Source organism: Heloderma suspectum, chromosome 1, assembly GCF_057233095.1.
Source record: "Heloderma suspectum isolate Gila_16-S chromosome 1, 16-S_ref, whole genome shotgun sequence".
Lineage (NCBI taxonomy): Eukaryota > Metazoa > Chordata > Lepidosauria > Squamata > Helodermatidae > Heloderma > Heloderma suspectum.
This window is the reverse complement of record NC_139458.1, coordinates 154,569,041-154,583,072: the sequence shown is the minus strand read 5'-3', so window position 1 is coordinate 154,583,072 and position 14,032 is coordinate 154,569,041. Positions and strand designations below refer to the sequence as shown.

General features: G+C 42.8%; 1 protein-coding gene across 4 annotated transcripts in view; it reads left to right on the top strand.

The window, feature by feature from the left end:
* Nucleotides 1-14,032, top strand: part of MYLK (myosin light chain kinase) — a 274,020-nt gene that overhangs the window by 894 nt on the left and 259,094 nt on the right. The window contains exon 1 of one of the 4 annotated variants that reach the window (XM_084807379.1): nucleotides 6,945-6,979. The exons of the other annotated variants lie outside the window; for them this stretch is intronic. The gene's annotated coding sequence lies outside the window, so the exon portion shown is untranslated. Of the gene's footprint in view, nucleotides 1-6,944; nucleotides 6,980-14,032 lie in introns of those variants that run through there. 4 annotated transcript variants of the gene reach the window in all.

The following is a 14,032-nucleotide window of genomic DNA, read 5'->3' as shown; positions in this document are numbered from 1 at the left end:
TCGCGCTTGCGACGAGCTGCGCGATCATCGGATGCTGAACAGTTCGAAGAGCGGAGGGAAGAGTCCCCAGCAATTCCCCATTCAGAAGCTCGCCCGTAATTGAAAAATGCCAGCCGTCTGGTGGATGAATGCGAAGGCGGGCGGGGGGACACACGGGTGCTTTAGATGGCTTTGGCCAGGCGTGCAGGAGCAGCGCGCACAAAGCCTCTTCTTGCGTTGGCTTCGGTTTGTAACGAGGCTTGGGTGGCGGTGAAGGCGCCCGGGTGTGAAATGCGCCGGTTACCTTGGAGCGGCGGCGGCGGCGGCTTTCTATTAATTAATAATGGCGTGTGGGGAATCAGAGCGTCGGGAGGGCAATGTTTGAAGCCGATCACTGAGGTGACGAGGCAGGACTGAGGCGCGAGGGATTATTGTTGGCAGCGTGCAGGGGCGAGAGGTTACCCTCTGGGTGAGCCTCGGCGCCTCCCGGGCTTTGTTGTCATAGATCTCCAGAACGAAGGTCAGCCGCGCTCGTCCTCGCCCTTTTCTTCTCGCAATGTGCAACTTAGGTTGCGGTTGCCATTCTCCCCCACATCCCCCACCTCCGATCAGCCCGTTCCAGTTTCAGTGTGTGGGAACGATGTGAGCAATTGCTACTCCTGTCTCGGTGCGTAGTCAAATGATAGCACGTCAGGGGTAAAATCCCACACAAGGCCTACGTAGAGTAGACCCATTGAAATGAATGAGGCTTATGTTAGTCATGACTAACTTGAGCCCCATTCATTTTAATGGGTCTACTCTACGTAGGACTTACGTTGGAATTTACCCAGCAGGGCAGAACACCCAGATGAGCTGGAGGGCCAGATTCCAAGGCCACAGCACGTTTTTTGTGTACAGAAATGTCAGTTTTTCTGAATCGCTTTGATCAGTGGTGCAGTTTGGGTTGGACCTTTGGGCCAAAGCCTTGGCCCAGGGAGCTCCTAAATGACCACCCAGAGAGCAGCAGGTGATGAGGGCAGCAGGAGTAACCTCCACTTTATTCCTGTCCTCGTGGTGGTGCTCTGATTTAAGTGAGTTTGAGATGCAATACTGCACATGTTCGAAGTGTTTCTGATAAAGCAGAGTTGGCATACAGTTGTTCTAGCATATCAGGAATGTAGAAGCAGTTTTAAAGCATGGAATGGTGGAAGAGAAATGTTTTGTTGTGTGCTTTGCACATGAAATAATACACATGGCCATCTAAAAGTGTGGTGGTGGATAAGATCATTATGTCCAGGGTTCAAAATGACCTAGCTGCACCACTGACTTTGATGAACACCAGTTCCACAAACTCTTCTTCCTGATGCCTCATGACCCATGCAGCAAATGCCCTCGTTCCTGGAGTATACCCAGGCAGGGAAGCACTGTAAGAGCTCTGAAAGATGATCCACTGTCTGGTGTTTGTTAGCCCCACCCACAGGCAGCCCCAAACATTTTTCTGCCTGAGGCAAAGGCCAAGATGGCACAAACACCCCGCCCCCCAATTCCATGTGCTGGACTGGCAGGTGAGTCTTACTTTAGCACTGGTGATGGACAGGTATCCTCCATCTCATCTGAGGCAGCAGACTCACTTAGGGCCCCAAGCTAGGCCATATAGCAGGGGTGGGAAACCTCAGGCCTGGGGACCAAATCCAGCCCTCCAGGGTTCTCCAGATAGTCCCACCCCTTCCCTCGGCTCCACCCCTTTTTCTGGCCCAACTCCCTTTCCCCCAACTACTGATCTTTCAGTGTTTCCTGGCTTTTGTGTGGTGTTTTTCCCATTCTAAGAGCTTGAAATGCCTCTCCTAAGACTTGGTTGTTGGCAGTAAGGGCTTTAAGCTACAATATGCTGAAATTTTGGGGTTTGGGCCCCATCCCTTTTGCCTTTGATCCTGCCTTTTTTGCCCTTGGCCTCACCCACCAAGTGAAATGTGGCCCCTGAGAGCTTCTCTGAAAATGAATGTGGTCCTCAGAGTGAAAGAAGTTCCCCACCCCTGCCAAATGGAATATATCTCCTCCAACAGGTGGGAACAGCCAGGGTGGACGCAGGAGAAACAGTCAGGGGGCTGCGGCTGCTTCCCTTCCAGGATCTGCCACCTGAATGCCTCACTGTGCCTAACAGTAGAGGTGGCCTCAGTCCCACCTTCCCAAAGCAAAGAACACTGACTTTCTGCACACTTGACTCCAGCACCGGAGGAGATTTAAACAGCAACCTGGGGCCATTTCAACAGTGGGTGTACTTATGTGCCTGCCATTTGTGGCTTTTAAAAGACTGGAGTGTTGTCGGGGTGTTCTGCACTGTACTGGAACCCACCAAGACCCCAAGCTTTATGACTGACATCCCTGTTTTTCATAATAGGGAGTAAGGAATCAATGTCCTCTTGGTCCAGGAGCCCTGGCTGGCTGAGCAATGTGGAAGGGAGCAGCAGTGCCCAGCTAAAATCTGCCGAGATGTGAAATGTTACCAGAGGTCAAGAGCGACATGTGCACCTGTGTCTGTGTGTGTCCGTGCGCATATGCTGAATGTGTTGAGAGGGGAATCTCTTACTCAGACCCAATTCAAACAGTATGATTTTTGGTTAACGTGCAAGCATGCACTCATGTGGCAAAACGTAATGTGTGAACCAGCTGTATACAGATACAGCCAACAGTGATTCTTCCCATGACTGCATTGGTTGGAGAAAGTGCTGCCACATTTACAAAAATAACCGTTGGCTATATCCTTTACTGGTTTCCACGTTACATTTCTTCAGATGCCTGAGGATGGTTGTACATAGAGGGGGAAATGGCTGCACATGACCCATTTCACTAATGGTGTGAAGTGGGGTGGTAGGTCTGTGTGCATTTCCCCTGCCCCTCCCTCCCTTTTCATTCATTGCAAGTTACTCTTGAGTAACTTGCAAGGCAGGGCTGGCACTACCATTGGGCTTTAGGGAGTGTGAACTTACATGTTGGGTGCACTATTGAGGTAAAGTGGGAGAGAACTTTTAGGCACATATTTTTCACAGGTAGGTGTATCATATTATGTACATGGTTGATTCTTTACTGATTTTCATATTTCTCTGCCTGTTCCAATTTAACTGTTTTCATGCATGACATGGTTTCTAGAATTGTTCTCATGGAAGAATATCTGAAAATGTTATGTTGTAATATGTTGTTCACACTGGTTGTTCAGGGATGATACCATGGGAATGATTTAAAAGGAATCTGGGATCCAACTCACAGAATAACCTTGGGGGGGGGGGGCGGGAAATCATAGATAACACACAGTGTAACAAAACATTGTCACATTTATGTGTCTGTGATTAATCATTATATTACAAATGCTAAACAGAATCAGAATTGGCCCTTTGGTCTTCATAAAAGCATTCACTATTCTGTATGATGCTTATCGTTGTTGGTATCATTTATTCTATTTACTCATCCTCCTTTCTCATTGGTCATATGCAGCATATGACTGTTGAGAAACCTGTACATCCTGGGATTTGTAGTCTGTGTGGAATGCTGGAATGTGTAGTCTTAGCCAACATGGACTGAAACAAGCTCTGCACCTTGCTTCCTTACTCACAAGGAGGCTGTAGAGAAAGCAATGACCTAAAGTTCCTGACTCTTGACTGTTCAGGTGCAGTTGTGGGCAACTTGTGTCACTCCAGATGTTTTGGCCTACAACTCCTGTCATCCCTCACCATTGGCTATGCTGGCTAGGGATGATAGGAATTGTAGGCCAAAACATCTGGAGGGACACAAGCTGCCAACCCCTTCTTTAAGCCTTGCTCCATGTCCCCAGTTGACCCCAGAGATATTAGACTTTACACTTTGTAAATAGTGTTGCCATCTGATCAGGAAAAAAGCAGCCTGGCCTCTCCTGTGCCATTAACACAGAGTTTGCTTTCTAGTACAGAAATCATCGGCTAAAACAACAAAAAGTCTTCTAGTGCCTTAGGGTGCAATCCTATGCATGTTTAGACAGAGAAAAGGCCTACAACTCCCAGCATTCCCCAGCCAGCTGCTGGCTGGGAAATGCTGGGAGTTGTAGGCCTTTTCTCTGTCTAAACATGCATAGGATTGTGCCCTTAAAGACTTAACAGGTGAAGTGCAGTGTAGGCTTTTGGGGACTAGAGTCCACTTCAGCAGATAAAGCTTTTCATGGCATGGAGATGAGTATTATCATCTGCTAATGTCACCAGATAAAGCTGCTGTTAAAGGCCTGGGAGTGGGTGTTGGTAAAAGGTGGAGGGGAATTGGCAACCCTATTTGAAAAAGCACCAGCACCTCCTTAAAGCTGTACAATGCTTCCATGAGACATGCAGGGATGCATTCCAGTGGAAAATATTTCATATGAATACAGGTGTTACTTCCGAGCATTGGGTTCTGTAATCATGGCAGCACATTTTTCAGCATCTTTTGGTAGCGTCATGTGGATGCAAAGCTGATCATGTGATCCAGCCCTGAAGGGTATATTTTCTGAAAAATCCAGAACTTATAAGTGGGAGGTTTTCATTTCCATATCCTCTTGCTATCTAATAATCCAGTCACCTCACTAGTTTCCTGCTTCTTTACCTTAATAATATTTTTATTGAATTTTACATATATAACAAAATTTTATTTATTTATTTATTATTGCATTTATATCCTGCCTTTATTCCTCTTGCAAGGAACCCAAGGCGGCTTACACAATCCTCCTCCATTTTATCCTCTCAACAACAACCCTGTGAGGTAGGTTGGGCTGATAGTCTGTGACTGGCCCAAAGTCACCCAGTGAGCTTCCATGGCCAAGTGGGGACTGGAACCCAGATCTCCCGGCTCCCAGTCCGTCACTTTTGCCACTACACTACGCTGGCTCTGCTTCTGACATCTATAAAGACATTTCTTCATCTTTGACTTTGTTTTCTTTGGTTTTAGGGGTGTAAGGAATTTGCCCCTTTATTTTAATAGAGTTTTCCATTATTCCACTGCACAGTAGTAGATATCCAAGGAAATGCCATGGAGTTTCAGAACAAATTCTGCACATATGCAGGTTTCCCCACCTACCCAAGCTGCTGTTCTCCCTCCCCACTTGCTTCTGCAACAGTTTGCAAAGCGTGTGTTTTACCACTGAGCTAGAGAGGTAGCTAGAGAGGTTGTACCCTTTTAATGCAAATATAGCCTCAGAATGGGGTTATAAAGCAAACATCTGAAAACCATTGGGCAAAAATATAACTCCGAATGTGATGTTTATAAAACTAGCTTCCCTTAATTTAAATTTGGAATAACTTGTAACTTTTTATTGCTATAGGTTTTTTTTTTAAAAAAAATCCTATACTACCAATAGAGAGCTGAGTCTAATAATTACAGGGGTCTTTAGAAATAGTAGATTGAACACATTTTGCAGGATTAGCTGTAATGCAGTTTAAAAAGATAAATTATTTTGACTATAGATCTTCTCTTTGACAGATAAACTTTTTCATGTATACAAATACAAATCTGAGTACTCTTCTCAGAAACTGAAGGAATTCTTTTTGCATACAGGTGCAACCTCTTAACTCTCACTCAAAGAACCTGGTTTCCAGATTTAGAGTTAGTGGGAATGATGGATATTCAGTGTCTCAGGGATCACACATTTTCTATTACAGAAAGGTTCACTGGTGGAGGGGCAGGGAGGGGCATGGGATGACTTCTTTTTGCCTCAGAGCTTTATTAATCAAGTCTTTCTAGTTTTGTTGGCATCTAAAATGCGTAATCTACCTTTTGTTCCCTGAATTTGAAGCACAATGGTTTCGGAGGGCCTCCTGAATCTTTCAAATGTCTAATTTAATTAAAGTGGCTAAAGGGATTACAGCTGAAGTCCTAAACACACTTACTAAGGAGTTGGCCCCATACAGTGGGACTTACTACTAGGTAAATGTTCATAGGATTGTGTTGCACCATATACATCTGATTTTTTCCACCTCTGTTGAAGCATGGTTTAGGGTAGGGTCAAGCACATATAAAGATATCTGAATAAAGCTTCCGTCTGAGTACAACTGGCAACGATACTAAAGCATCTTATATAAGTAGTCAGGATTTCAGACCAGGCACAGAGTTGATATCAGTGAGAGCTCTTTTTAGTACTTTGTGACCTAAAAAACAATACATGAATAGTCCAGAAAGTTCCAAGGGGACAAATTTTCATGAGTTATTTGTAAAGCTAAACGAACAAACAAAAATTGACTTCCTAGGAATTCCTGAAGAGATGTGGATTAGAAGCTGAATAATGGCTGCATTCTGCAGTTTCCTTCTTCTTGTCCTATTCAGAACATCAAACTGAAACATTTGTTTCTTGTCCTATTCAGAACATCAAACTGAAACATTAATCAGCCTCTAAGGGCACAAACCTATGCATGTTTAGACCAAAAAGTCCTAGAACTCCCAGTATTCCCCAGCCAGCATAGCTGGCTGGATAATGCTGGGAATTGAAGGACCTTTCTCCTGTCTAAACATGCTTAGGATTGCACCCTAAGATCACAGATAATGAGCTATCAAATTACCCCGTTGTGTTCTGCTTGAGTTCCCTCCATGAAAAGAGAAAAGCAGCAAGAAGAGGAGTGAGATAATGGAAGACTCAGATATGAAGGGGGGGGGAGGAAGCCCGTGTAAAGGGAGGGGTAGAAGGGGGGGGAAGGAAGCCTGTGTAAAGGGAGTGGTAGAAGGGGGGGGAGGAAGCCCGTGTAAAGGGAGTCAGTTGTGATCTTGCATTTAAAACAGAAGCAGAAATCCCCATTTTAAATGCAAGATTTTAGGCTGATGTAGAGATGCCCTGTGGCTCTCCACAATGTCTTTGCTTTTTCTCTGTTGAAAACGATGAATCTGTGTGTTAATACTGGCTGCACATTTGGTTCCTTACTATCTCATGATAGGCAAAGGCTACTTTCTGAGTTGTAATCTAAGTGTTTCTTTCTTTCTCTTAATTTCTGTACTGTGCAATAGCCAGAGCTTTCTTTAGGTGTGAGCAAGAATCAGCCAGGTGAGTTTTCTGTCAAATTCTGTATGTATGTGTGGTGTGTGTACACTGTATCTATATAAACACTATGTTGTTACAAAGTATTCTTCCCTGACTTCTGTCTTTCCTTCAGTTTGCTTTCAGGAATCAGTTTACTGTTATATCAGCAGTGTGAATATTGCTAATTTTCCCTGGAGAATGACTCCTCTGTCTGCACAGTTGTAGTGACTTGTTTGCCATGAACTGCACTTGCTCCTGCATCCAGTGGTCTTGTCCTCTGTCCCTCTTCTGCAGTCAGATTACTAGCTTTACTCACCAAATATTTATTCAGTGTGACAGTTGCATTCTTCAGACAGTAGAGTTGTTTTTTGGCATTTAGGATTTAGCTGGTTTTGAGTGAAGTGTAGTTCGTATTAACTAGCGATGTGCTTGTTGGCAACAGTGAGGAGTGAGAAAGGGTGAAGTGGCCCATGGAGCAGGATGAGAAATGGTCTGTTCCTTCTTTCTCTTTTGACTGTGAGGTGGCTCTTTACCTGCCCCTGCCACAATATGAGACAGTGACTGGGTCTTGACCTGGAACCTGGTCCTGCCCATTTAGTCATATTCACATGGTGAATGGCTGGGTTGGTGGATGGAGGTTTTCTTCTCTCGTTTCATCATTCCAAGCTAGTGGCAACACATACATATATCAGAGGAGGGGCTTTAAAAATCTTCTTTTTGTCATCTGAAAAAGCCCTAAAACTCATAGCGAAAGCAGCCATTGTGACAGTATTCCATATTTGTGGAGTAAAATTCTTGACATTTTCAATGATGCATTTATGACTTATGCCTGGCTTCTTTTACCAAAACAAAGAAAGAATGGTAAAAAATGGGCATATATTTCTGGGGGGGGGGGAGAGGGGAGAACCTGTATAATTTGGGGTAACACCACAAATGATAATTAAGCAGTGTATTTTGTAGTCTAAGGGTGCTATTTCAATCCACTAGGCATTCGTTACGTTTGGGTATGTGCAAACTGTAGCCAGTAATTTGGGGTGGGTACGTAGAAGCATAAAACAGCACAGCACTAAATACACTTGGATAAGAATTTTTGAAATAACCTTTTAATATATTAAACACAAATTAATACAGTGAACATTTATATAACATTAAACATGCCCCAAGTGCTTTTCAAGTGCATTTGCATTCATGGGCTAACCCTAACTCTAAGCTAGGAGAAGGTTTACTTCTTAATGTGAATTTGCGAGAATTCTGCCTATATGTTTTCTCTTTTATTTCCTTAAGGAGAGATGCTTTTTAATGAACAAACATGGAAGCTGAACATGAAGGGAAGGAATTAACATGAAAAATTGGGGATTAATGTGAAAAAATTGGGAATTAACATGAAAAAATTGATTGCACACTTCATTTTAATCGCAGTGTATAATTCTAGCATGTTCAGTTGTTTAGGAAACATTCAGTGGACGCGTATGGTGCAGGGGGTGGGTGGAATCACCGCTGTTGCTAGGTTGGGGCAGGGTCTGCTGCTCCCCTCCCACGTGTGGTCAGTGAACGCGCACCGGCTTGCTCTTGCAAACGTCCATCTCACAGCCGACAAATGGTTGCTTCTGGCAATTAAACTCCCCCTAGTTCTTCAACTGTGGGACATTTTGGCTGTGAAACGGAGAACTCAATATGTGTTTGTTTAAGAAATACGTATCACACCCTCCAGCTATGATTCCAGAATAGTTCACAAAACAAGAACCCTGATTTTAAAAAAAACCCATTACAGCAGCTAAATTCAATTTAAACTTTAACATCCTGGGAGAATAAAAACATATTCACCTGCCTAACACAGAAAAGATAATAATGCGGGTGCCTGCCAGAGAGGGAACCCTACGAGCGCAGCACCACCTTTGAGCAGGGCCTTCTCTCCAGTTGCCACACGCCGTAGTTCAGATGGGGGGGGCATCCAGAGGGGAGCCTCCGATGGTGATCTTAGTGCACTGGGGGGCTGATATGGGAGGAGACATATTAGAAAAAGAAAATATGGTAATCACTTTTCAATATAATCCTATGATGTTTAGACAGAAAAAAGTCCTACGATTCCCATCATTCCCGAGCCAGCTTTCTTCTGTCTAAAACATGCATAGGATTGCGCCCTTAGAGAATTTTTATGTAGGATGGATATGACTCCTTGAAAACTTGGGAACAGAGGCACAAGTGACCTTACTGGGATGGCATTAGCACACTGTGTGCTGGAGCTAGCAAGCCACCGTCACTGCTGAGTGCTGATTTGCTGATGATCCATTCCTGTTATTTTTTAACTACACATTGCTTTGTAAGTCCTTTTTGTTTCTAGCCAGTTCTAGCTTTTTCAGTTATGTCAGTGTGAGGGATGAAGGGATGTTGCCTAGAAGGTTGCTATGGAAACCATGGAGTAAAGTCTTGGGCTACTATTTTAATGCCTAAATCAAACCTGTGCATACCTTGGTTGGATTTTGTTTCGTTTTTTAAAGTGGAATATATATTTGCTGAAACTAGATTAGTAGGAAGCAAAACCTGTTGTTGATTACATTCCATTGTGAAATGCTTACTGTATTTTTCCAGGACTTTGAGAACAGTGGGGAAGTGAAATTGAAATAGTAATCACTTACATTTCTAACTACTTTAAAGTTATTAAAAGTTGATTTTCACCTTTCAGTATTGACCCTCTATAATAAGTAGAACCGGAAAAACTAGATATGGAACAATATATATTGAGTTCCTACAAGTTAAATATGGTCAATAATTATTTTAAATTGATTTATATTGCATATGAAAATATGCAAGTAAGGGAGCAATTCTATGGCTGCTAGTCAGTGGCTAGATGGCAATAGGATATGTCGGTTTCTGGGATATGACCTCGGAACCCACGCTCCGAGGTCAGTTCCTAGAGAACCGACCTTCCCTCCCTCTTGTGTTGCCTTGCAGGTAGCTTGGAATGGCCATGTGCTCAGTGCTCAGAAGAGGAGTGTGGAGGGGCGAAAATGGGGTGTTCCTGGGGGCATTCTGGGGAGGGGAAGGCGGAAATGTCAGTATGACACATCCTGTGTGTCATCTGGCAGCTGCCCCCCCTCTTCCTGCAGCTGCCCCCCCTCTTCCTGCGGCTAGACAGCCAAAATCAGCTGTCCAATCAACATTCCAATATTTTATTTTTATAATTTACTTGCTCACTTTAGGAAGCTGATAGAATTTTGTATGGATTTTATCGTAACTAATGGACATTTCCTAGTATTCTGGATTAGAAAAAAAGAAAGAAATCTGTGAAAAGAGAGTTCACATTCAATAATTAGATCATATGCAGCAAAATCAGATTTGGCAGCATTTAAATATAAGCGTAGATGTCATTTAGTGTAAAGCCCACAGTTTCATATAAGCTGACTTAGCTCCAACTAAATGTGTTTAGGCATGCAGGGCATGCAAACCTCCTGGACAAATTTTGCTAGTTTTGTCAACATGCATTGGCATTCTCTGGGTTTTGTTTGAAATTGCCCCTCACCTGAAAAGCAACCTCACTTTGAATGATGGCTTAGAATTTCACTGGCCTCCAAGAAATGAGAGTTTCCCTGAGAAATCGTTCTGCTGTTTTCTGTAGTTCTTTTCCCGGCAAGAAATGTTCATTAGTTATCTTATCTGTTGCTTTTTATTTTTTTATTTTTCAGCATTAGGGCTCAAAGGAAAGCTTATTTTGCATGTGAGACATGATGTGAAAACAGGTATCCTTGGAGTCATAGACCCTTATTTCTTCAGTTTATCAGGCCAGATGTACTGTTTTGCCTCTGTGAACTCAGCTGTTTTAACAGTAGATGAAGAGCAAGTTGATAATTGATGGCAAAATGACAAGTTAAGTTTTTCACAATAAAAAAATCATTTGCAGAGTTTGTCATGTTTAATTGTTTATTCATTTATTTATTTACAACATTTTTATGCCAACCACTCACAAAAATTCTTGGGGCAGCTTACAATAATAGTACAAAAATTAAACCCATTGATTTCAGTGAAATCAATGAGTTTAATTGCAATACATAGGATTGCAATTTTAAAAGTAATGGCCTTTCCAAAGACAAGTGCAGGGAAGACCAGGAAAGGGGGAATTCATGTACATTCCTAAACACATCCTACTAGTGCACTCCCAGAAACACCTTAAGAGACAAAACATCACCACCTGCCCTATCTCTATTCATTGCTTGCTGATTCTTGCTAATTACTGACTGCCCTGGGTAATTTATTCTTGCTTGAACCTAGCTGATGTCCTTACCTTGTAGGGAAAAAAATCAAATGCTTTCAGCTGCTTTATATTTATGCAAGCATTCTGTACCTTACCAAAGTTTCTGAACATTCTCTGCTATTTCCACATATGATCATTTATTTTGAGATAATGGGGGTCAGAACCTCTTTCAAAGATGGTTCAGAGCATGGGATTTGTTGGCAGGTTAAGGTTCAGGATCTAGCCCAAGCTGTTATCTGGTGGCTTTATCAGTGATTTCAAAACTATGTTGTGTTGGATTTCTTATGGGAATGTGTGACAACATGAGCAAACAAAGTGATTGTCCTTTTGGTGCCCAGCACCATTAGAATGAGGGTGTGGGGTAAGGATACATTTGTTTTGGAGAGGGTGGGGGAATGGCTCAACTGAGGGCCAGTGATGCCATATACAACAATTCTTAGGAACATGTTCATATCATCCTTTTGCAAATGCCCATGCTTCTTTGGGAAGTCAACATCACACTAAGGGTGCAATGCTATGCAGGATTAGACAGAGAAAAGTCCTACAAATTCAAGCATGGCTGGCTGGGGAATGCTGGGAGTTGTAGGACTTTTCTCTGTCTAAACCTGCATAGGATTGCACCATTAGATAAACTTTGTATTGGAATATGTTTCACATCAGAAATGTTTATGTAGCACCACAAATGTATGTGTCACTATACAGCAGGGGCAGACAATGTTTTTGGGCCCATGGGCATGTTCGGCAATTTGAGAAACTGTTGTGGGCACCACCACAAAATGGCTGCCAAGGGAGGTGTAGCTAGTCACAAAGTTCAAGTAACCTGCCCAAATAAGTGTGTATAAGGCAGAGGTATACACAGAGGTGAGTGACAACACACTAAACAACTCATTTGAACCCACATTTTTCAGCGCCAACAGAAACTTATTTCACAGAATGCAAACTCTTTTTCTCTTCCCTTGCCCTCTACCAGCCATCTCATTTTCCCATCTCTTTCTCTCTCTAACTCTGGATCACCACCCATAGATGCGCACTCTCTCTCTCTCTCTCTCTCTCTCTCATATGTCTTCGTTTCCTAAGACTGTCTCTGAGCCCTATCATGTAGACCAGAGGCATTAATGGGAAATGAAGATAGCAGCATCTGGGGGCCCTCACTTTGCACTGAAAGGATCCCAGTTACCAGTAAGAGAATGTGTTGTTGTCAGTGGTGCTCATCATGACAATTCCTATAGCCATGCCCCCAAAGAGTAAAAAATCACAGGCAGCAGCTATGTGGATCAGTATCAACAAACCACTTCTAGAAATTTTCATCTACTAGGAGCAGGTCTTTTGTAAAGCTGATGAGTCTTAATTGCCCACTCAAGACCAAGTCACACCAAAATATTTACATTACAACAAGGAACAATATATTGTTGCTCAGAAAATTCATTCCCCCCCACACACACCCAGCTACTGTGAGAACTGAAGCTAAGCTCAAAAGCAAGAGAGAATTATGAGGGATGGGGCTGGCAGATGATGTCAGCGTCCCTGCTAATAAAATAGTGTCTGAGAGCCCTGGCTTCACTATACCACTGGTTGTTGTTTTAAAGTGGGAGGGGTAGGGTGCCAGGAAAGTTGTTTAGGGGTGCTTGGATAACTTTGGGCAACCCATTGCCTACCACTGCTGTACAATATGAGAGGAGAGAGATCTCTACTGAAAGCTTGTCATTAGAAATAATGTAACAAAGGATGCAGCAAATAGACATGGCTTCGTATATATTTTTCACCAGACAGACTTTATTGTCATGCACATGTATGTGCAAATCTTCTCTTTAAATGGTGAATGAAACCCAAATACTGTAAGAAAAATGAGGGTCTTATATCTCATTTAAAATCAAAGTAGACTCTTGAGATCGATCTTGATCACTCATTATTATACTCTCTGGTCTCTGTCTTGAAGATGCCTGCAGTCTTCAGACACGATGACAGTTTGATTAATGTGCTGGGGTGTGTGCCATTGCCTCAGTGTTGTTGTGGTGATATAAGATTGAGGTCTTTTTGGCAGGCAGTTTGGCTGTGGGACGTAGCTGTGGTGGTCGGGTGAAGGGTTAATAAAATGGCTTTATTTGAAGCTAGTCACAGCAAATCAGTACTACTCATTTCAGTTGCCACGCTAAACACCAATAGCTTTGTGGTAATTTTAACTTCTATAGACATCCAGTATATATTGGAAAACTGCAATGGCATGATTTTATATCACAAATGAAAGCTCTCTTAATCCTCAGAAACCAAGATGTAATACCTCATCATCTTTCAGCAGGCCTACTGGATATTTACTTTCTCACTGGCTTCTGTCGACCATGTGCTTGTGGAGTGGAGTGAATCCAACTCTGCCAGGGCTTTTCTCTTTAAACCACAGATCAGAAATGATTATGGGGTTGTTGTTTTAAGCCTCAAGTTGCCAGATTTATGATGAAAATGTGAAAAATCTCAGCTTTCACTTAAATATATAGGAAAGGTTTCAAACTTTGTTTTATTTAAGAAAGAAGTATAAGAAACTTGAGTGCTTGTGGCCTGAAGAAGGGGATAAGCAGCTTTGAAGTGAGGGTGAAGATTTAGCACATGGCACAGGGATGCAATAAACCTGCATGTGATGCAGATTTCACTTATCTAGCATTCATATGACTGTGGTGATGTTTGCTAAGCCAGACCTCACAGTAGGCTTGTTGCTCTTATTCAGTTCTCTTTTAAAAAAAATATTCCAGTTTTAGTCACACTTTGAGTAGACCCACTGGAAATCAATGGAACTTAAGTAACCCATTATTTCTGGATTTGAAACACTTTGAGTCACC